Source organism: Eubalaena glacialis, chromosome 18 (genome assembly GCF_028564815.1).
Source record: "Eubalaena glacialis isolate mEubGla1 chromosome 18, mEubGla1.1.hap2.+ XY, whole genome shotgun sequence".
Classification (NCBI taxonomy): Eukaryota; Metazoa; Chordata; class Mammalia; order Artiodactyla; family Balaenidae; genus Eubalaena; species Eubalaena glacialis.
Genome location: NC_083733.1, coordinates 15363339 through 15388050, shown reverse-complemented (window position 1 = coordinate 15388050; position 24712 = coordinate 15363339).

The window sequence follows — 24712 nt, the reverse complement described above, 5'->3', positions numbered from 1 at the left end:
ATCAAATTCAGACAGGCAAAGTAAAGTTTATACCAGGAATACAAGGATTGTATAATATTTGAAAATACAGTGGTGGTGTTTATCATGTAAACCAAATAAAGGATAAAAGCCATACAGTCATCAAAATAAATGCAGGAGAAATGTCTATTTAGGTCTTCTGCCCATTTTAGGATTGGGTTGTTTGTTTTTTTGATATTGAGCTGCATGAGCTGCTTGTAAATTTTGGAGATTAATCCTTTGTCAGTTGCTTCATTTACAAATATTTTCTCCCATTCTGAGGGTTGTCTTTTTGTCTTGTTTATGTTTTCCTAAGCTGTGTAAAAGCTTTTAAGTTTCATTAGGTCCCATTTGTTTATTTTTGTTTTTATTTCCATTTCTCTAGAAGGTGGGTCCAAAAGGATCTTGCTGTGATTTATGTCATAGAATGTTCTGCCTATGTTTTCCTCTATGAGTTTTATAGTGTCTGGCCTTACATTTAGGTCTTTAATCCATTTTGAGTTTATTTTTGTGTATGGTGTTAGGGAGTGTTCTAATTTCATTCTTTTACATGTAGCTGTCCAGTTTTCCCAGCACCACTTATTGAAGAGGCTGTCTTTTCTCCATTGTATATTCTTGCCTCCTTTATCAAAGATAAGGTGACCATATGTGCGTGGGTTTATCTCTGGGCTTTCTATCCTGTTCCATTGATCTATATTTCTGTTTTTGTGCCAGTACCATACCGTCTTGATTACTGTAGCCTTGTAGTAGTATAGTCTGAAGTCCGGGAGCCTGATTCCTCCAGCTCCTTTTTTCTTTCTCAAAGATGCTCAACATCACTAATCATTAGAGAAATGCAAATCAAAACTACAATGAGGTATCACCTCACACCAGTCATAATGGCCATCATCAAAAAATCTACAAACAATAAATGCTGGAGAGGGTATGGAGAAAAGGGAACCCTCTTGCACTGTTGGTGGGAATGTAAATTGATACAGCCACTATGCAGAACAGTATGGATGTTCCTTAAAAAACTAAAAATAGAACTACCATACAACCCAGCAATCCCACTACTGGGCATATACCTTGAGAAAGCCATAATTCAAAAAGAGTCATGTACCAAAATATTCATTGCAGCTCTATTTACAATAGCCAGAACATGGAAGCAACCTAAGTGTCCATCGACAGATGAATGGATAAAGAAGATGTGGCACATATATACAATGGCATATTACTCAGCCATAAAAAGAAACGAAATTGAGTTATTTGTAGTGAGATGGATGGACCTAGAGTCTGTCATACAGAGTGAAGTAAGTCACAAAGAGAAAAACAAATACCGTATGCTAACACATGTATATGGAATCTAAAAAAAAAAAATGGCTCTGAAGAACCTAAGGGCAAGACAGGAATAAAGACGCAGACATAGAGAATGGACTTGAGGACACGGGGAGGAGGAAAGGTAAGCTGGAACCGAAGTGAAAGAGCGGCATGGACATATATACACTACCAAATGTAAAATAGATAGCTAGTGGGAAGCAGCCACATAGCACAGGGAGATCAGCTCAGTGCTTTGTGACCACCTAGAGAGGTGGGATGGAGAGGGTGGGAAGCAGATGCAAGAGGGAGGAGATATGGGGATATATGTATATGTATAGCTGATTCACTTTGTTATAAAGCAGAAACTAACACACGATTGTAAAGCAATTATACTCCTATAAAGATGTTTAAATAAATAAATAAATAAATACAGGAAAAGCATTAAACAAAAATAAAACCCATTCAATTTTTTAAAAATTAGAAGAGGATTTCAGGAATGTCCTGAACCTGATAGAGTATCTGTCAAAACTGGCAGTCAATCACCATGTAAAACAGATCTCCCACCCAAAAAATTATCTCAATAGATGAAGAAAAAGTATTTAACGAAATTCACCTCATTCGTGATTTTTTTAAAAAAGCTCAGCATGTTAGGAATAAAAGGGAATTTCTTCAAACTAATAAAGGGCTCAACTAAAAGTTACAGCTAACCCTATTCTTAATGCTGAAAAACAATGCTGTCCTCTTAAGATCTGTAACAGGATAAGATTTTCCTTCAACATTGTACAGGAGGTACTAGTCAGTGCAATAGGTAAGAATAATAGATTACATGCATACAGATTAGAAAGGAAGGACTAAATTTGCCTTTATTCACAGATGGCATAATAATCTTTACAGAAAATGCCAAAGAATCTTCAAAAAAGCTCTGAAAACTAATAAGTAAGTTTAGTAAGGTCTCATAATACAAGGTCAATATATAAAAATCAAATGCATTTCTATATATAGCAGTCAACAATTGGAAAATGAAATATAAAAACAGTAGTATCAGAAATATGAAATATTCAGGGCTAAGTCTAACAAAATATGTGTAAGATGTATATGCTGAAAATTACAGAGCACTGCTGAGAGAAATTAAAGAAAATATAACTACATGGAGAAATATATCATGATCATGGGCTGGAAGACTTAATATGATAAAATGTCAGTTCTCAAATTGGTCCATAGATTGAATGCAATCTTAATCGCAGCAACTTTTTTTCCCCCTAGAAATCGATAGGCTGTTTCTAATATTTATATAGAAAACCAGAATATCAAGAGTAGACAAAATACTTTTGAAAAAAGGACACAATTGGAAGACTCATACTACCTGATTTCAAGACTTAATATACAGGTGCAGTAATTAAGACAATACTGTATTGGAAAGATGTATAGATCAATAGAACATAATAGAGATTCCAAAAATAGATCTACACATGTGACATCAATTTGATTTTCAACAAAGGTGCTGAAGCCATTCACTGGAGCAAAGATAATCTTTTCAACAAATAGTGCTAGAAAAATTAGACATCCCTATGCAAAAAAACCCTCCTCAGTCCTTACTTCATACCATATACAAAAACTCTTAGATTAAAAAAAGATTTTTAGATAGAGCACCAAAAGCATGAACCACAAAAGAAAAAAGTGATACATTGAACTTCATCAAAATTTTAAAAATTCTACTCTGAAAGACACTTTTGAAAAATGAAGACAAGCCACAGGATGGTAGAAAATGTTTGAAGAACTTATATCTGATAAAGGACTTGTAACCAGAACATGTAAAGAACTTTCAAAACTCAATAATTTAAAAATAAGATTAAAATGGGCATGATTTGGACAGCCACTTTACCAAAGAAGATATACAGGTGGTTAATAAGCACAGGAAAAGATGTTCGACATCTTTAGTCATTAGAGAAATGCAAATTAAAACCACAGTGAGATGCCACCATACTCCTATTAAAATATCTAAAATTAAAAATTGATTATATCTAGTGTTGGCAAGGATTTGCAATAACTGGAACTCTCATAAACTACTGGTTTGGAATATCAACTGCAACAGTCACTTTGGAAGACAATCTGGCAGTTTCTTAAAAAATCAAACATATATCTACCCTATGACCCAACCATTTTAGTCCTAGGTATTTATTCAAGAGAATGAAATAAAAGCATATATCAATATAAAGACTTTTACATGAATGTTAATGGTGGCTTTATTCATAATAGCCTAAACCTGGAAACAACTCAAAAGTCTATCAACAGATGAATGGATAAACAGATTGTGGTATGTCTGTACAATAGAATACTACTCAAAAATAAAAAGGAATGAATTATTGAAATGCAACAACATGCATGAATCTCAAAATAATTATGTTGAGTGAAAAAAAGCCAGACAATAAAGAGTACATATAGTATAATTACATTTATACAAAATTCTAGAAACCACAAACTAGTCTATAGTAATAGAAAGCAGAGCCATTGTTGCCAAGGGCTGGAAGTAGGGAGAAAGAATATACTACAAAAGGTCATGAGAGGGAGTTCCCTGGTAGCACAGTGGTTAAGAATCCACCTGCCAGTGCAAGGGACACGGGTTCACTTGTGGTCCGGGAAGATCCCACATGCCGCGGAGCAACTAAGCCCGTGCACCACAACTACTGAGCCTGCGCTCTAGAGCCCGTGCCCCACAACTACTGAGCCTGTGTGCCACAACTACTGAAGCCCACGCGCCTAGAGCCCGTGCTCCGCAGCAAGAGACGCCACCACAATGAGAAGCCTGCACACTGCAATGAAGAGTAGCCCCTGCTCGCCGCAACTAGAAAAAGCCCGCAGGCAGCAACGAAGACCCAATGCAGCCCAAAAAATTAATTAAATAAATAAATAATTTTTTTTAAAAAAGAAAAAGGTCATGAGAGAATTTTTTGGATGATGGAAATGTTCTGTATTTGATTGTGGTGGTGTTTATACTATTGTATACACTTACCAAAAGTGTATACTTAACGAGTGAAGTTTACTGTATATAAATTACATCTCAGTAAATCTGATTTAGGAAAAAAACTATTGCAGATATACTGAATGGTTAAAGTTTTAGAAGCAATCATATTAAAATTAATCTTTAAAAAGATATCCACTATCACTCTTAATATTCACCATTTACTAACTGATATTAGGACTTACTACAAAGGAATAAGATCACCAATGGGGGAGAGAGAAAGAGAAAGGGAGACGGGAAGAGAGAAAGAGAAAGGGAAACAGAGGGAGAGAAGACATGGAACAAGAGACTAAAAGTACTTTATTTGAAAATGATATAATTATTTAAAAGATCCTATAAAATTTACAGACAAAAATACTGAAACTAAAAAAAAATTCAACAAGTTTGCTGAATACATATACACACAAAAATTAAAAACATTCCCTTTCTTTAGTATTAACTAACTTAAGAAATTGAAAATTAAAGTACTACTTTATCAAATAGAATCAAAAAGAAACTCAAATTATAAGGTGTCTATGAATAATTCTAGCAAGAAATCTCAAAACCTTTATGTATAAAAATGGCAAAGTATTATTGAAGGACATGAGAAGATTTGGATACATAGAAGAATATATCATGTTTATGGATGGAAAGTCCCACAATTATAAAGGTTAAATTTTTCTCCATACATATTAATGTACCCATTTCATGCAATTCCAAGCCAGTTACAAAAAGACCTTTTCATGAAAATTGTCAAGCTGAACTTAAAATCTATATAGAAGAATGCAGAGTCAAGAACAGATAATACTGTTCTGATGAACAAAGTTGTGAGAGTCTTGTCCTAACAGGTATCAGAAATTATTATAAAGCCATATTAATCAACCCAATGTGGTGTTTGCACAGGATCATGGGAACATAATAGAAAGTCCTAAAACAGATTTATCTATACATAGAGACTTGCTATACAGGGAAGGGAAAATCATGGACATTTACATTAATGGTGCTGGAGCAATTAGTAACTCATATGGAAAATAAAATTTGATCTCCACCTCAAATGACAAAAAAAAAAAAAAAAAAAATCCAGAAAGGGGGCTCCCCTGGTGGCACAGTGGTTAAGAATCCGCCTGCCAATGCAGGGGACACGGGTTCGAACCCTGGTCCAGGGAGATCCCACATGCCGCGGAGCAACTAAGCCCGTGAGCCACAACTACTGAGCCTGCGCTCTAGAGCCCGCGAGCCATAACTACTGAGCCCGCGTGCCACAACTACTGAAGCCCATGAGCCTAGAGCCTGTGCTCTGCAACAAGAGAAGCCACCACAATGAGAAGCCCACGCACCGCAATGAAGAGTAGCCCCCGCTCGCCACAACTAGAGAAAGCCCGTGTGCAGCAGCGAAGACCCAATGCAGCCAAAAATAAATAAATTAATTTTTTAAAAAATCCAGAAAGATTGATGACCTACATGTGGGAAGTGGGGTAAGCAAAGCATTAAAATTTATGAAGAAAATATAGGAGGGTAGTGTGGTAAGGGAGAACTTAATAACTAAAATGGAAAAAGCACAAACCAGAAAAGATGTTAATAAACTTGTCCACATTGAAACTTTTAAAATCCTGTTCAACAAAAGATGCCACAAACAAAATTCAAAGATAAGACACAGATGGGGCGTTTACAACGTATACCGTTGATGTATAGTCACAATATACACAAAAGGATTCATAACCACTATATTTAAAATGTAGTGAACAGTTATAGATAAATAAGAAAAAAGACAATTAACAGAAAAGTAAACAAAGGATAGGAATAGACATTTCACAGAAGACTAGACTTAACAGAAGACTAAACTCAAATAGCCACATTAAAATATGTTCAGCCTCAACAAGTAAACCCAGAATTGCAAATTAAGACAATAATGAGAAAATTTTTATTAGATTTTCAAAATATATATAATTTGATAATCACAAGTGTTGGCAAGGATGTGGAGTTAAGAAATAGTGAGCTTATAAATTGGTTACATCAAGTGGAGGAGCCATCTGGTAACATCTAATAAAGATGAGGATTTGTATATCCTATGATACAGTTTTGTTACAAATGGGAATATATTTAGGGTGGTGTTTCTAGCAGTGGACTTATTTGGTTTGGGATGGGACAATTCTTTATGTGTTACCACCCAACACATTGAAGGACATTGAGCATCTCTGGTCCCCAGCACTGTAGCTAGTAGTACTCGTCCTTGTAATTTGACAATCCAGAATGTTCCTACACATTTCCAGGCACTTTTCGGGGTGAGAGGGATACAATATCCTACCTAAGCTGAGAATCACTGCTCCATCGAAACTCTTTCTCACATGCAGAAGGGAACATGTGCAAGACTGTTTGTCTCAGCATTGTTTATAATGGTAAAAACTGGGGAATAAATGAACAACTAATTGACAATAGAAGAATGAGTAGAAAGTGTGGTTTATTCATATAATTAAAAACTTTTCAACTACAGGTATCTATAAGGATAAATCTCAAAAACATCACGTTGCATGAAAAAAGAAAGTTGCAAAATTATATATCTACTGTTATTCCACTCACTTAAAACTTATAAAATGCATAACAGCCCTGTATATAGTTTATATATATATGCACACATATGTGAGCTACATATATGTGTAAAAAGTATAAAAACATGCTTTGAATGATACACACAGGGCAGTGGTCACCAGTGGAGATGGAAGAGGAGATGAATGAGGTCATGGAAGGGTACAGAGTAGGCCTCAACAGTATCTGTAATGTATTATTTATGTAAAAGAAAAGAATGAATGAAATATAACAAAATATTGATTTGTTACGGTTGAGTGCTGAGTGGGCTACAGTTTCCCTGTGATTTCCTTGAGAAGTTATTTTTCCATAAACACTCTTCATTTTTAGCTACACCCCTTTGTTCTTTCTCAGTAGGAGAGAAAGTTACCTGATTGGTGTGTTTGAAGAGGAACTGGACATTCCCAACTTAGCACCTCTCTCCTCCTCTCTGCAGAGAGCTTGTGCTCTGGTCTGCTGTTGGCTACAAGGTAAGCGTAGTGTTGGAAACCAGGGAAAACTGTGTCCACGTGGCTACAGGTGCCTAAGCTGATTGCTACTCCGTACCCAAGCCATGTTTTCCAAACTTACCAGAAAGAAGCTGCTATTTAGAGCCCTATCTGCCTGTCTTTGTCTCTCTTACTTGTCATTTACAAGTTAGAAGGGAAGATGTGTTGTGTGTTTCTGCACATACCTAGGCCATATCCTCCAACATAGACTTTATTGGTTATACAGCACGCTTTATTTCCATTTGCCTGACTTCTTTGTCTCTCTCAATTGAGTCAGAACTTGGGTAGGGAGGATGAGGGATGAAATTTACTTGCCCTCTCAAACCTCAACGGTAAGTACAAAGATGTTTCTTATATTATTCTCTATATTTTAAAATAATGAACAAGTTTTTTAAAACATATATGTCAAGGTTCTAAATAATTGGAGATATATATGTATGTGTATACACACAGAGACACATACTCACTAATACACACACACCTCTCAATAGCTTGCTTTTTAGAATAGATTTCTCACAGTTATTTAAAATCAAGTAGTAATAGTTAATGAATTGGAAAGACCTGGCTGAACAAGTACCGTACTTAAAGCAAAATCAGAAATTCCATGCTGGAGAAATAAGCAACTTCTGCTTTTCTATCCACATGAATCAAATAAAAAGAACACTCTGGAAGCAAAGGCACCCATGTTTTGAGCCAACAAGGACTATGTCTGTATCATTTCTATTGTAAAAATATAAAAGAGGGACTTCCCTGGTGGCGCAGTGGTTGGGAATCCGCCTGCCAATGCAGGGGACAGGGGTTCGAGCCCTGGTCCGGGAAGATGCCACATCCCACGGAGCAACTAAGCCCGTGCGCCACATCTACTGAGCCTGCGCTCTAGAGCCTGTGAGCCACAACTACTGAGCCCACGTGCCACAACTACTGAAGCCCACGTGCCTAGAGCCCGTGTTCCACAACAAGAGAAGCCACTGCAATAAGAAGCCCAGGAGGGAGGGGCAAGATGGCGGAAGAGTAAGACGCGGAGATCACCTTCCTCCCCACAGATACATGAGAAATACATCTACACGTGGAACTGCTCCTACAGAACACCCACTGAACGCTGGCAGAAGACGTCAGACCTCCCAAAAGGCAAGAAAATCCCCACGTACTTGGGTAGGGCAAAAGAAAAAAGAAATAACAGAGACAAAAGAATAGGGACGGGACCTGCACCAGTGGGAGGGAGCTGTGAAGGAGGAAAGGTTTCCACACACTAGGAAGCCCCTTCGTGGGCAGAGACTGCGGGTAGCAGAGGGGGGAAGCTTCGGAGCCACGGAGGAGAGCGCAGCCACATTGGTGCAGAGGGCAAAGCGGAGATTCCCGCACAGAGGAGCGGTGCCGACCAGCACTCACCAGCCCGAGAGGCTTGTCTGCTCAGCCACCGGGGCGGGCGGGGCCTGGGAGCTGGGGCTCGGGCTTCGGTGCTAGCCGGGAGGGAGTCCGGGAAAAAGACTGCAGCTGCCAAAGAGGCAAGAGAATTTTTCTTGCCTCTTTGTTTCGCGGCGCGCAAGGAGAGGGGATTCAGAGCGCCGCCTAAAGGAGCTCCAGAGACGGGCGCGAGCCGCGGCTATCAGCGCGGATCCCACAGCAACAGGGACGCAGAGGGAAAAACGGAGAGATTCCCGCACAGAGGCTCGGCGCCGAGCAGCACTCACCAGCCCGAGAGGCTTGTCTGCTCACCCGCCGGGGCGGGCGGGGGCTGGGAGCTGAGGCGCGGGCTTCGGTCGGATCCCAGGGAGAGGACTGGGGTTGGCTGCGCGAACACAGCCTGAAGGGGCTAGCGCACCACAACTAGCCGGGAGGGTGCACGAGAAAAAGTCTGCAGCTGCCGAAGAGGCAGGAGACTTTTTCTTGCCTCTGTTTCGCGGCGTGCAAGGAGAGGGGATTCAGAGCGCCACTTAAACGAACTCCAGAGACGGGCGCGGGCCGCGGCTATCAGCGCGGACCCCAGAGACGGGCATGAGACGCTGAGGCTGCTGCTGCCGCCACCAAACAGCCTGTGGGCAAGCACAGGTCATTCTCCACACTGGCCCTCCCGGGAGCCTGTGCAGCCCGCCACCGCCAGGCTCCCGTAATCCGGGGACAACTTCCCCGGGAGAGCGCACGGCGCGCCTCAGGCTGCTGCAACGTCACGCCGGCTTCTGCCGCCGCAGGCTCGCCCCGCCTCCTCCGTACCGCTCCCTCCCCCCGGCCTGACTGAGCCAGAGCCCCCGAATCAGCTGCTCCTTTAACCCCGTTCTGTCTGGGCGGGGAACAGACGCCCTCAGGGAACCTACATGCAGAGGCGGGTCCAAATCCAAAGCTGAACCCCGGGAGCTGTACGAACAAAGAAGAGAAAGGGAAATCTCTCCCAGCAGCCTCAGAAGCAGCGGATTAAAGATCCACAAACAACTTGATGTGCCTGCATCTGTTGAATACCTGAATAGACAACGAATCATCCCAAATTTAGGAGATGGACTTTGGGAGCAGGATATATTAACTTTTCCCCTTTTCCTTTTTTTTGTGAGTGTAGATGTGTATGCTTCTGGGTGAGATTTTGTCTGTATAGCTTTGCTCTCACCGTTAGTCCTAGGGTTAGGTCCGTCCGTTTTTTTTGTTTGTTTTTTTTTTTTTTTTTGGCTTAAAAATTTTTTTTTCCCTAATAAATGTTTTCTTAATAATTTTTTCCTTATTTTCTATTTTTAAAAAATTTTTTAATAAGTTTTTTCATATTTTTTATTTTAAAAAATTAAAAAAATTTTTTTTCTTAATAAATTTTTTCTAAATAATTTTTTTCTTATTTTTAGTATAAAAAATTAATAAATCTATTTTTAAAAATTAAAAAAAAATTTTTTTTCTTAATAAATTTACTCTTAATAATTTTTTTTCTTATTTTGTATTATAATTGCCTTATTTTATTTTATTTTATCCTCTTTTTTTCTTTCTTTCCATTTTTTCTCCCTTTTATTCTGAGCCGTGTGGATGAAAGGCTCTTGGTGCTCCAGCCAGGCATCAGGGCTGTGCCTCTGAGGTGGGAGAACCAACTTCAGGACACTGGTCCACAAGAGACCTCCCAGCTCCACGTAATACCAAACGGCGAAAATCTCTCACAGATCTCCATCTCAACATCAAGACCCAGCTTCACTCAAAGACCAGCAAGCTACAGTGCTGGACACCCTATGCCAAACAACTAGCAAGAGAGGAACACAGCCCCATCCATTAACAGAGAGGCTGCCTAAAATCATAATAAGGCCACAGACACCCCAAAACACACCACCAGACGTGGACGAACCCACCAGAAAGACAACATCCAGCCTCATCCACCAGAACACAGGCACTAGTTCCCTCCACCAGGAAACCTACACAACCCACTGAACCAACCTTAGCCACTGGGGACAGATACCAAAAACAACGGGAACTACGAACCTGCAGCCTGTGAAAAGGAGACCCCAAACACAGTAAGATAAGCAAAATGAGAAGACAGAAAAACACACAGCAGATGAAGGAGCAGGGTCAAAACACACCAGACCTAACAAATGAAGAGGAAATAGGTAGTCTACCTGAAAAAGAATTCAGAATAATGATAGTAAGGATGATCCAAAGTCTTGGAAATAGAATAGACAAAATGCAAGAAACATTTAACAAGGACGTAGAAGAACTAAAGAGGAACCAAGAAACGATGACAAGCACAATAAATGAAATTAAAAATACTCTAGATGGGATCAATAGCAGAATAACTGAGGCAGAAGAACGGATAAGTGACCTGGAAGATAAAATGGTGGAAATAACTACTGCAGACCAGAATAAAGAAAAAAGAATGAAAAGAACTGAGGACAGTCTCAGAGACCTCTGGGACAACATTAAACGCACCAACATTCGAATTATAGGGGTCCCAGAAGAAGAAGAGAAAAAGAAAGGGACTGAGAAAATATTTGAAGAGATTATAGTTGAAAACTTCCCTAATATGGGAAAGGAAATAGTTAATCAAGTCCTGGAAGCACAGAGAGTCCCATACAGGATAAATCCAAGGAGAAACACACCAAGACACATATTAATCAAACTATCAAAAATTAAATATAAAGAAAACATATTAAAAGCAGCAAGGGAAAAACAACAGATAACACACAAGGGCATCCCCATAAGGTTAACAGCTGATCTTTCAGCAGAAACGCTGCAAGCCAGAAGGGAGTGGCAGGATATACTTAAAGTGATGAAGGAGAAAAACCTACAACCAAGATTACTCTACCCAGCAAGGATCTCATTCAGATTTGATGGAGAAATTAAAACCTTTACAGACAAGCAAAAGCTGAGAGAGTTCAGCACCACCAAACCAGCTTTACAACAAATGCTAAAGGAACTTCTCTAGGCAAGAAACACAAGAGAAGGAAAACACCTACAATAACAAACCCAAAACATTTAAGAAAATGGGAATAGGAACATACATATCGATAATTACCTTAAATGTAAATGGATTAAATGCTCCCACCAAAAGACACAGACTGGCTGAATGGATACAAAAACAAGACCCATATATATGCTGTCTACAAGAGACCCACTTCAGACCTAGAGACACATACAGACTGAAAGTGAGAGGATGGAAAAAGATATTCCATGCAAATGGAAATCAAAAGAAAGCTGGAGTAGCAATTCTCATATCAGACAAAATAGACTTTAAAATAAAGACAATTACAAGAGACAAAGACGGACACTATATAATGATCAAGGGATCGATCCAAGAGGAAGGTATAACAATTGTAAATATTTATGCACCCAACATAGGAGCACCTCAATACATAAGGCAAATACTAACAGCCATAAAAGGGGAAATCGACAGTAACACAATCATAGTAGGGGACTTTAACACCCCACTTTCACCAATGGACAGATCATCCAAAATGAAAATAAATAAGGAAACACAAGCTTTAAATGATACATTAAACAAGATGGACTTAATTGATATTTATAGGACATTCCACCCAAAAACAACAGAATACACATTTTTCTCAAGTGCTCATGGAACATTCTCCAGGATAGATCATATCTTGGGTCACAAATCAAGCCTTGGTAAATTTAAAAAAATTGAAATCGTATCAAGTATCGTTTCCGACCACAACGCTATGAGACTAGATATCAATTACAGGAAAAGATCTGTAAAAAATACAAACACATGGAGGCTACACAATACACTACTTAATAACGAAGTGATCACTGAAGAAATCAAAGGGGAAATCAAAAAATACCTAGAAACAAATGACAATGGAGACACGACGATCCAAAACCTATGGGATGCAGCAAAAGCAGTTCTAAGAGGGAAGTTTATAGCAATACAAGCCTACATCAAGAAACAGGAAACATCTCGAATAAACAACCTAACCTTGCACCTAAAGCAATTAGAGAAAGAAGAACAAAAAAACCCCAAAGCTAGCAGAAGGAAAGAAATCATAAAGATCAGATCAGAAATAAATGAAAAAGAAATGAAGGAAACAATAGCAAAAATCAATGAAACTAAAAGCTGGTTCTTTGAGAAGATAAACAAAATTGATAAACCATTAGCCAGACTCATCAAGAGAAAAAAGGAGAAGACTCAAATTAATAGAATTAGAAATGAAAAAGGAGAAGTAACCACTGACACTGCAGAAATACAAACGATCATAAGAGATTACTACAAGCAACTCTATGCTAATAAAATGGACAACCTGGAAGAAATGGACAGATTCTTAGAAATGCACAACCTGCCGAGACTGAACCAGGAAGAAATAGAAAATATGAACAGACCAATCACAAGCACTGAAATTGAAACTGTGATTAAAAATCTTCCAACACACAAAAGCCCAGGACCAGATGGCTTCACAGGCGAATTCTATCAAACATTTAGAGAAGAGCTAACACCTATCCTTCTCAAACTCTTCCAAAATATTGCAGAGGGAGGAACACTCCCCAACTCATTCTACGAGGCCACCATCACCCTGATACCAAAACCAGGCAAAGATGTCACAAAGAAAGAAAACTACAGGCCAATATCACTGATGAACATAGATGCAAAAATCCTCAACAAAATACTAGCAAACAGAATCCAACAGCACATTAAAAGGATCATACACCATGATCAAGTGGGGTTTATTCCAGGAATGCAAGGATTCTTCAATATACGCAAATCAATCAACGTGATACATCATATTAACAAATTGAAGGAGAAAAACCATATGATCATCTCAATAGATGCAGAGAAAGCTTTCGACAAAATTCAACACCCATTTATGATAAAAGTCCTGCAGAAAGTAGGCATAGAGGGAACTTTCCTCAACATAATAAAGGCCGTATATGACAAACCCACAGCCAACATTGTCCTCAATGGTGAAAAACTGAAACCATTTCCACTAAGATCAGGAACAAGACAAGGTTGCCCACTCTCACCACTATTATTCAACATAGTTTTGGAAGTGTTAGCCACAGCAATCAGAGACGAAAAAGAAATAAAAGGAATCCAAATCGGAAAAGAAGAAGTAAAGCTGTCACTGTTTGCAGATGACATGATACTATACATAGAGAATCCAAAAGATGCTACCAGAAAACTACTAGAGCTAATCAATGAATTTGGTAAAGTAGCAGGATACAAAATTAATGCACAGAAATCTCTTGCATTCCTGTATACTAATGATGAAAAATCTGAAAGTGAAATTAAGAAAACACTCCCGTTTACCATTGCAACAAAAAGAATAAAATACCTAGGAATAAACCTACCTAAGGAGACAAAAGACCTGTATGCAGAAAATTATAGGACACTGATGAAAGAAATTAAAGATGATACAAATAGATGGAGAGATATACCATGTTCTTGGATTGGAAGAATAAACATTGTGAAAATGACTCTGCTACCCAAAGCAATCTACAGATTCAATGCAATCCCTATCAAACTACCACTGGCATTTTTCACAGAACTAGAACAACAAATTTCACAATTTGTATGGAAACACAAAAGACCCCGAATAGCCAAAGCAATCTTGAGAACGAAAAATGGAGCTGGAGGAATCAGGCTCCCTGACTTCAGACTATATTACAAAGCTACAGTAATCAAGACAGTTTGGTACTGGCACAAAAACAGAAATATAGATCAATGGAACAGGATAGAAAGCCCAGAGATAAGCCCACGCACATATGGTCACCTTATCTTTGATAAAGGAGGCAAGCATATACAGTGGAGAAAAGACAGCCTCTTCAATAAGTGGTGCTGGGAAAACTGGACAGGTACATGTAAAAGTATGAAATTAGAACACTCCCTAACACCATACACAAAAATAAACTCAAAATGGATTAAAGACCTAAGTGTAAGGCCAGACACTATCAAACTCTTAGAGGAAAACATAGGCAGAACACTGTATGACATAAGTCACAGCAAGATCCTTTTTGACCCAGGTCCTAGAGAAATGGAAATAAAAACACAAATAAACAAATGGGACCTAATGAAACTTAAAAGCTTTTGCACAGCAAAGGAAACCATAAACAAGACCAAAAGACAACCCTCAGAATGGGAGAAAATATTTGCAAATGAAGCAACGGACAAAGGATTAATCTCCAAGATTTACAAGCAGCTCATGCAGCTCAATAACAAAAAAACAAACAACCCAATCCAAAAATGGGCAGAAGACCTAAATAGACATTTCTCCAAAGAAGAGATACAGATTGCCAACAGACACATGAAAGAATGCTCAACATCATTAATCATTAGAGAAATGCAAATCAAAACTACAATGAGGTATCATCTCACACCAGTCAGAATGGCCATCATCAAAAAATCTAGAAACAATAAATGCTGGAGAGGGTGTGGAGAAAAGGGAACACTCTTGCACTGTTGGTGGGAATGTAAATTGATACAGCCACTATGGAGAACAGTATGGAGGTTCCTTAAAAAACTAAAAATAGAACTACCATATGACCCAGCAATCCCACTACTGGGCATATACCCTGAGAAAACCATAATTCAGAAAGAGTCATGTACCAAAATATTCATTGCAGCTCTGTTTACAATAGCCAGGACATGGAAGCAACCTAGGTGTCCATCATCGGATGAATGGATAAAGAAGATGTGGCACATATATACAATGGAATATTACTCAGCCATAAAAAGAAATGAAATGGAGGTGTTTGTAATGAGGTGGATGGAGTTAGAGTCTGTCATACAGAGTGAAGTAAGTCAGAAAGAGAAAAACAAATACAGTATGCTAACACATATATATGGAATCTAAGGGAAAAAAAAAAAAAAAAAAAAAGAGGTCATGAAGAACCTAGTGACAAGATGGGAATAAAGACACAGACCTACTAGAGAATGGACTTGAGGATATGGGGAGGGGGAGGGGTGAGATGTGACAGGGTGAGAGAGTGTCATGGACATATATACACTACCAAATGTAAAATAGATAACTAGTGGGAAGCAGCCGCATAGCACAGGGAGATCAGCTCGGTGCTTTGTGACCACCTAGAGGGGTGGGATAGGGAGGGTGGGAGGGAGGGAGATGCAAGAGGGAAGAGATATGGCAACATATGTATATGTGTAACTGATTCACTTTGTTGTAAAGCAGAAGCTAGCACACCATTGTAAAGCAATTATACTTCAATAAAGATGTTTAAAAAAAAAAAAAAAAAAAAAAGAAGCCCGCGCACCGCAACGGAGAGTATCCCCGCTCACCGCAACTAGAGAAAACCCGCGCGCAGCAACAAAGACCCAAGGCAGACAAAAAAAAAAAAAAAAAAAAAAAAAAAAAAAAATATATATATATATATATATATATATATATATATATATATAAAAGAAATGGAAAATGGGTTTTAGAGGTAAAGATTTTAACTTTTTACACATCAGAATTATGGAGTGTAAGAAATTAGTAAAACAGGTATCAAAAGAGGTGCTTGGTTAACATAACATTATACTGGTTAAATTCACCAAACTTATTATCCCTTCAGGTTTGCTAACTCCTTCGCTTCAAGTCTCCTACTTTGTTGTTTTCCTTTTGACCACATTTCTATACTTTCAGGACAAGGGCTTGCCCTGCAGAAAAAGAACTTAGCTGAAATTAGAAGGTTTAATCAAAGCTTTTCTAGACAGCATGAACAATCAACAAACCCTGAACTGGGCAAAATGAAATGCCATTCAAATGGAAACAGCTAGAGCTTGCAGATTTCCCCAACAAAGAACATGATTCCAATCCTAACTCCCCCTCATCTCTTCACTACATACTTTTTTCCAGTGTTAGATGTGAATGAAATGTGGGTTGTTGGCAGAAAGGGGGTTGTGAGGGATGGGGGCTGAATAGGGAAGAGTCACACGACATTGCTTCCTGGTTGCTGCACAGAATGCAAGTCATTATTTTTCAGTGACAGTATACAGAGACAATTTGAATTTGTAGAGGTGCCTCTCTCTTGTGTCTTTTTTTCTTTTTTTTGGCAACAGTTTTCAGTTCCTAGAAATTGGCTCATACTTCAGCCTGTAGACATGTCTCAATGTGTCATTTTTTAACCGCTATGAGAGAAACAAAATGTGCTTCTGACTTTAGAAAGGAAGTCAGAGAAGTAAGAGCATATGTCGGATGGACCTCTGCATCTAGATGAAGAAATGAGCACAAACAGGTTTCTTTCCCAGCAGGTTGGTGTATTGTGTCATATTCTCAGCACTGTGGATTTATTAATTATGATTCATGGATAGGCATTCTATAGATTAAAAAGGCTGAAATATCAATTAAGATGGCCCAATTATACTGCTTCTAGAATAGACTACTTTCAAATAGATTCCCAAATTTTATAGCCAGCAATGGGAAATCCAACAAGAATGTAATAGATGTCAGATTATTTCAATAGTAAAACCACTAATTCTTCTTTTGCAGATGAATTTTGAAGAATAAATCTATATACTTCCACCTGGACTTTAATGCCCGAATGCTCATTAAAATAGAAAATAATCTTTACTCCTGAAAAGGTAGGATATTGTGTTTTTTAGGTTTTTTGTTGTTGTTAAATGAACTTAAACTCACGTTTGCTTACTTCTCAGTCAAATATATTTCACACTTACCATCTTTATTGAGTACAGCAAGGGAACAGGGGTTTATCTTAAAATAATGTAATGAATAGATTAGATGGAGAGGTATGTGCAGGGTTAAAGGAAGCAAGGAGGAATGGTGAGGTACTCAGAAACTAATTACAGTGGAAGCCATGTCCACCCACCCCCAAGCCTGAAGGGACAAAGGGAAGAATGGAGTTTACCAGAGTCCCTTGAGCGCTGAACATAGAAGAAGGGTTGTCAGATGGGAACTTTAGCCATGAAGGACCTAGCCCCTGCCAGAACACCAGAATGCTGGCAAACAAAGATAGAGTAGGAGGAATAAATACCCAGATCTCCTCTTGCCCTTCCACCTCCTGCTGTTGCCTCCATTGCATAAGGAAGTCCAGATGATGCAGTCAATAGAGGTCAGCTTCTCAGACATAGAGCTAGAGAAGAGCAAAGAATGGATCTGAGAGTTACCAGAATAACCAGCACACCACCCTTAGACAATTACATTCATCCATACATACATTCACATCTTTGTTCATGCCAGCGATTGTCTCAAATATTATATGAGAACATCATAAACATAAATCCCATTTCTCATTCATTCTAAACACTATACTCCAGCCACACAGTACATCCCAACATCATACATTTTGGCCTCGACCTACCCATCCAATCTCACCCCTGCTAACAATTTTGAACTTCATTCTCTAGATAATAGACAAAGTCTTTAAAGAGACTTAGGGTTGTTTTTTTGTTTGTTTGGGAAAATGAATCTGGAAACAGTTGAAATATGGACTTGAGTGGAAAGACATTGGTGGCAGGGAGAGTATAGCTGACACTCAGGCAAGAGAGTTCATGAATTCTTCACTAAAGTGGGCTTAGGATGAATGGATTCAGGAGTTGTTGAAATAGATTCTGTATGATTTGGTGACAGATTCGAAATGATGAGGGAGGAAGAAGCAAGAACTGAGAATGAAGCTGATGTTTCTAATTTTGGAGGCTAGATCAATTGTTATAACATTCATCAAGTTAGAGTAAATATAGAAGAACAGGTTTTGGTGAGAGAAGATAATGAATTTAGTCCTAGACATGTTAAATTTGAGATGCCCGAAGGAAATTTCTGAAGACAAATTCAGTGAGGAGAATTCTGGTCAAGATGGCTCTATAGGGACTTCCCTGGTGACACAGTGGTTAAGAATCTGCCAGCCAATGCAGGGGTCACGGGTTTGATCCATGGTCTGGGAAGATCCCACCTGCTGCAGAGCAACTAAGCCCATGCGCCCAAGTACTGAGCCTGTGCTCTAGAGCCCGTGAGCCACAACTACTGAGCCCGCGTGCCACAACTACTGAAGCCCGCGCACCTAGAGTCTGTGCTCTGCAACAAGAGAAGCCACCGCAATTAAAAGCCTGAGCACCAAAACAAAGAGTAGCCCCCGCTCACCACAACTATAGAAAGCCCGCACGCAGCAACGAAGATCCAAAACACAGCCAAAAATAAATAAAATTAAAAAAAAAAAAAGATGGCTCTATAGTTTCTTTTTTTGAGCACCGCCCCCCAACCCCACTCCACACAAAAACAGCAATTAATCAGATATAAAGAGAAAATTAGGGACTTCCCTGGTGATCCAGTGGTAAAGAATCCACCTTCCAACGCAGGGGACACGTGTTCAATCCCTGGTCGGGGAACTAAGATCCCACATGCCGCGGGGCAATTAAGCCCATGCATCACAACTACTGAGCTTGTGCCCCTCAACGAGAGAGCCCGCGTGCCGCAAACTACAGAGCCCACGCGCTCTGGAGCCCACACGCCACAACTAGGGAGAGAAAAACCCTCACGCCACAACTAGATAGAAGCCCGTGCACTGCAACTAGAGAGAAACCCGAGCAGACCGTGCTCTGTAACGAAAAAGATCCCTCATGCCTCAACAAAGATCCCGTGTGCCACAACTAAGACCCAACGCAGCCAAAAAATAAGGAAAATAAATTAAATAAAATAAATATTAAAAAAGAAAAGAAAATTAAGAGATATGGTGTATTCATAAATGAGATAAATACCCTTGAGACCAAAAAATGAAACAGAAACTTAAATTAGTGAGTGGCAAGAAGGGTTTGAATCCATGGATGAGGAGGGCTCTGGGAATGGGGACAATGATGACTGGAAGGCCAGCCCCTAAAATAGTTGTTCCTTGTTGCAGAAGGGAGTGGGAAACAGTAGCCAAACTGGATTTCTGAAACCAGGGACTAAGGTGGGGACTCCCCACAGCCCAAACTGAAGGAAGAGCTGCTGCCAAGTCTTGCCAGGGGCTTCAGGAGAAGCCAGACAACCTCAGTACCAGAAAATAAATGTCTTCTCTCTAGCTCAGTGACTCTATGGTGATGTGCCCAATACCACGGTGGGACAGGGGTCCTCAATCCCAAATTTAAGTCTTGGTTTTGGACTTGGGGCCCTGAGAGCTTGCCTGAAGTCAATTACAAACCATTAGACAGGAAGGAGGAAGGGGAGAGAGAGAGAAGGGAAAAAAAAACAGTTAAAACCCTCCCCACTGAAAGACCTGGCAAACTAAAGTTCAAAAACATAAATTTATGATAAAAAAAATAGAAATAAAATTTAATCAGAACACAAATTAATTCTAAATGATATTGATTTAATAGCCTAGTTGGACAAAGACTTTAAAATACCACTACGTTTATGTATATCCCACCCCCATAGGAAAATGTCCTTTAACGCATGACATAAAACATCCATTCTTCTCCTGATCAGGAATAAAAGGGTTTCCCTTTCTCAGGAGTTTGAAATCTGTTCAGTCTAGTGACCTGTTGGAAGGGCCCTTTGGGAGGGGTATAACTGGGGTCCTGGATTTTTTTCTATGAGTCATAATTGTTGAACCCCTTAGGAGTAGGAGTCTGCTTCTTCATCTGTTGTTCTTTCTACCTTTGTTCCTGGCAAAGGAACTTCTGGGTCTCCAGCATCACCCTGGTGTTGAAGCCATGTACCATTGAAGCCAGGTAGCCATTTCTGGAGCTGGAGAACCTGGGGTTTTCCGTGACATTCTGGAAGCCTTCCCCAGGGGATTAATTGTGCTCCCAAGAATCCTGGGAGACAGAGCTGGCATTTCTCCTGCTTTGCTGAGGAAGAAAATGGATAAATTCCCTTATCCATTTATTGACTGTGTGGCCTTGGACAAGTTGCTTAATCTCTCTGATAATCCAGTTTTCTTAACTCTAAAATGGGAATACTACTACTTACTGTGGCTACTGCCTTCTGGCACATAGTAGGTTTTTCATTAAAGCCTGCACCACATTTTTAAATTTCATCAGTGTTAAGGTTTTCTTTGAGGGAGGATTTGATATTTTTTAAATTGGTAAAATCCACTCATAGAGAAGTCTTGTAACATGGTGAGTGATTAAACTGAGTAATACTGTCTAGGATTTTAAAAAATGGGGTGTTAAGAGGCTTATTTTCTCATATATCTTGTGTGCTGACACTGAGAGCAATTCTGTAAGAGAAATTTCAAAAATGCTTTAGCAGTGATTAGTGCCGGTAGAGTTAGTGTATAATCTCCCAAGGTGACAACTTCGCTGTGTGGCGTGTAAATTCTGATTTCTTGTTCTACATCATGTATTTCACCAAATTTGTATATACCCTCTAAGCTTATGCATACCTACTTCTTTCTTTCTCTTACCAAATATTTTCCCTAATGGATTTTCGTTTGAGGTGGTAATTTTTTTTCTAGCCTAGAAAAGCCACTATACCGCTAAACCCAAGAGACAGAGATAGAGCAGCTGTGTGCTCCTACACTCAGATTCGAAAAGTGTCAGTGGAGAAGGGAGGGGCAGGTCAGAAGATAGGTTGTTATTTCCATTGCTGGCAATTTAGGTTCAGAGGCATTTCATCTGCAGTCCCCTCAAGTGTTGCATTGAATAAAAGTAGTAGCAGAAACAGTGGGAAGGGTGGTTGGGGGAGGGGCTGTGAACACTTCTAGCTAAACGCAAAGAGACAGGCAGCTTGTAGGCATGCATCCTCAGCTTGGAATAAGAGCCACAAGAAGCCTGAGAGCCAGCTTTTATTGAAACAAGATGCTGCTGTAGTGAAACAAAACACAGACTGAAATCCATCTACACTGGCAGAGTAGTATCGTTATTGAGTCTTTGCTCCTCCAGCCAGAAGGGGCTGTGTAGACGACTGCGTGAATGAGAGGAAGAATAAAGCACTGAAGCATTTGCATCTTGCCTAACATGAATGATTTAAGAATAGACATATATCACATGCATCTTTACTAAGAATGTATGTGCCTATAAAGATTTACTGCTTATTTTACATTCGACTCAACCAGCATTCTCATTTGCATTGAGCTAGACACCATGCAATACAGATTGTGTATGGGAAGCTTATTGTTTACAGAGATGTGGTATCCCACATTCCATTTTTAAGCCAGTTTTCCTTAGAAATATTGTTAAAGATGATGGGAAGCATCATAAGCTAGCCCTCAATTGTGTTTTTGACAAATAATATACCTAAAGTAAAAGACCAATACAAGGAAAATGAATTAAAAATAATGCTGCAGGAAAAGTAGAAATTTAAACAGGAAAAATATAATTGGATATTGATTTATTTTTCTTGTTTGTAATCTTGAGAAAATGACTTAATTAGTAAAATGAGGAAAAAGATGAAGACTTGTAAGTCTATGAAGGACATTTTAATGTACTTCAGGGATTGTAGAGTTTCAATGCACTGATGCTTTATTATACCTAATTTACCTCAAAAATATGACTTTCTTTTTCATTGATATAGATTTCAGAGTCATATAATAGATATTGATTAAGCCTGTTATATACAAAAGGTACTGTATTATGTGCTGTAAGAGGTACAAGAATTGTCCAAGACAAGTAACCCTTTATCAAGGTGCTGGCAATTTATTTGGGGAGATAAAACATACATGGTACAAAAGTGTATATAATCAATACCATGTGCAGAAATACAGACCAACAGGGAGATACAACATAGAAGCATGAACCTCAAAGACATAGAGCCTTGGTTTTTAATACAGACTCCACTGCCTCCAGCTAAATAACCATGAGCAAATTTCTTAGAGCTTTGGTGTTCTTACCTATAGAAAGGGGACAAAGTGATTAGGAATGTTAAATGATATAAGGCAAATGGCATACCTAATAAAGACACAAGGTCAGTACTTAATTGGTGTTGGTTCTCACCCTTCCTGTGGTTAACAGAGGAGTGAAAAGACTCACTCTACCTCTACCTGATGGATTAGTGAGGAGTAGATATTTGAATAGGACCTTAAAAACCTGGTAGAATTACAGGTTAGTTTATTTTATATTTATTTTATTTTTTAACTGCCCAGCACCTAAACTCCCTTCTGATAACTGGAGCATTCTCTTCCTTATGAGTTTTGTGGAAAACACCACACACTCATTTTCCAAATCTCTTTCCAGCTAGAGTTGGTCAATCAGCCATTACAACTATTAACAACATTCTCATATTTCGATATTAATGTTTCAACTCTAGGTGATACCTAATAGACTCCAGGCTGAGGTTCTTTATCCATTCCCGCTATATTCTGTCTTGTTATGTACACCTCGTTCCCTACCCACAATTTTCTTTAGCTATATGTCTTAAATTCTTCTGGTGTTTGCCTTTATGATTTTAAGTGATTATTTTTAAAAACTTATTCTTTGATTTATTATCCTATGAAAGTATTTTAAAAAAGGTTGTGAAAATACTGCATCAACCCCTCCTTCCATTGCTTCTCTCCATTGTCCCATCAAATTTTTGGTAGTTGTGTAATTTTTACTTTGTCAATGTTTTAGCATTTATAATCTTAGTCTTACAGGCATTGTGCATAAGGTGACTCTAAAGACACCAGATAAAATGCAGTTTTTACGTGATGATTGTATAGTCACCGTAGAAGCATGCAGCGTGATTGAATCAATAGAGAAAGACATGTAATCCTAGATCATTGAAAGTTTGTTATTCAAACGAGAAATATCTCAAGCACAAAGATCCCTACTCAGTATTCTTCACTTATCTTTCTATCTCCCTTTACTTTTCACTGTCATACTTAGTTTCCATTGTGTGTGGCAGGGGTTTTATTGTATATAATCCTCCTCTTTGGGTTCCTTTGTCATTTACTCAGAATAATCTACTTAAGTAATTTTTAAATATAGGATATGTGGGTGGTAAACTCTCTGAGTGCTTACATGTCCAAAAATTTAATTCCACATTCATATTTAATTGATAGTTTGGCTAAGTACAGATTTTTTTTTCCTCCTAAGGACTTTGAAGACTTTGCTTCAAAGTCTACTAACATCCAATGTTGCTGCTGAGATATTTGATATCAGTCTGCTTTTCATTCTGTTATAGCTAACCTTTCCTCCTTCACCAAAAGCTATCAGAGTTTTCTCTTAATTCTTCAAGTTCTGAAATTTTACAAGGATATGTCTAGGAAATTTACAAGGATAGGTCTAGGAAACAGAAAATAGCTCTGTTTCCTCCAGGATAAGGAGGAATATTTAGATATTTGGTACTTTCTCTTTTGTTAGATATTTGCTACTTTCTCTTTTGTTTTGTCGATTTTATCAAATAGCTATGTTCCTTTCTTGTCCATGCATCATTATGAATCAGGATCGTGGTTTCCTCTGTGGTCGATATATATGTTTGCCCAGTAGGCCTCACCAGTGGAAAAAAAAAAAAGGCTGATTTCCAGTTTCATGTAAGTGGCTGACTAGGTTTTGACTGACAGGTAGGGAGCAGGCAGGCTGGTTGGAAATTCCAGTGATTGTGAAAGGCAGGGAGCCTTTCTACTGGAGGTCAGGCACTTTTGCATGCACCATTTCTGAGTGGAACTGTCCTTTTTTGTTTCCATGTCTCGCTTGGTAATACAGAGGTGCTCAGTCTCTGCTCTGCTTCTCTCTTAATCCCCAGTACCCTCCAAGGAATCATCTCTGAGCAGACAAATAACTTTCTTCAGAGAGTAGATCTCAGGCTTTGACCACAGAGCAAAAGCTTCTGCTAACAATTACTTGATTTGGACAGAGAAAAGAGAAAGGGCCCAACCAAGCTCAGAATGCTGTTCTTTAGTAAATTATCCATCTCCTGCTATCTGTAAATGTTCAAAAGAAGCCCACTTATCTCTGGAACTGTGGGACTTTTTTTTAATCTACCTATCCATCTATTTCTTTTTCTATTTACTTCCATATCTATCTATATATATGTATATATGTATATTCATATATATTTATAACTATTAGCATATGTACCTTTTTATTGTAAAATAAAGC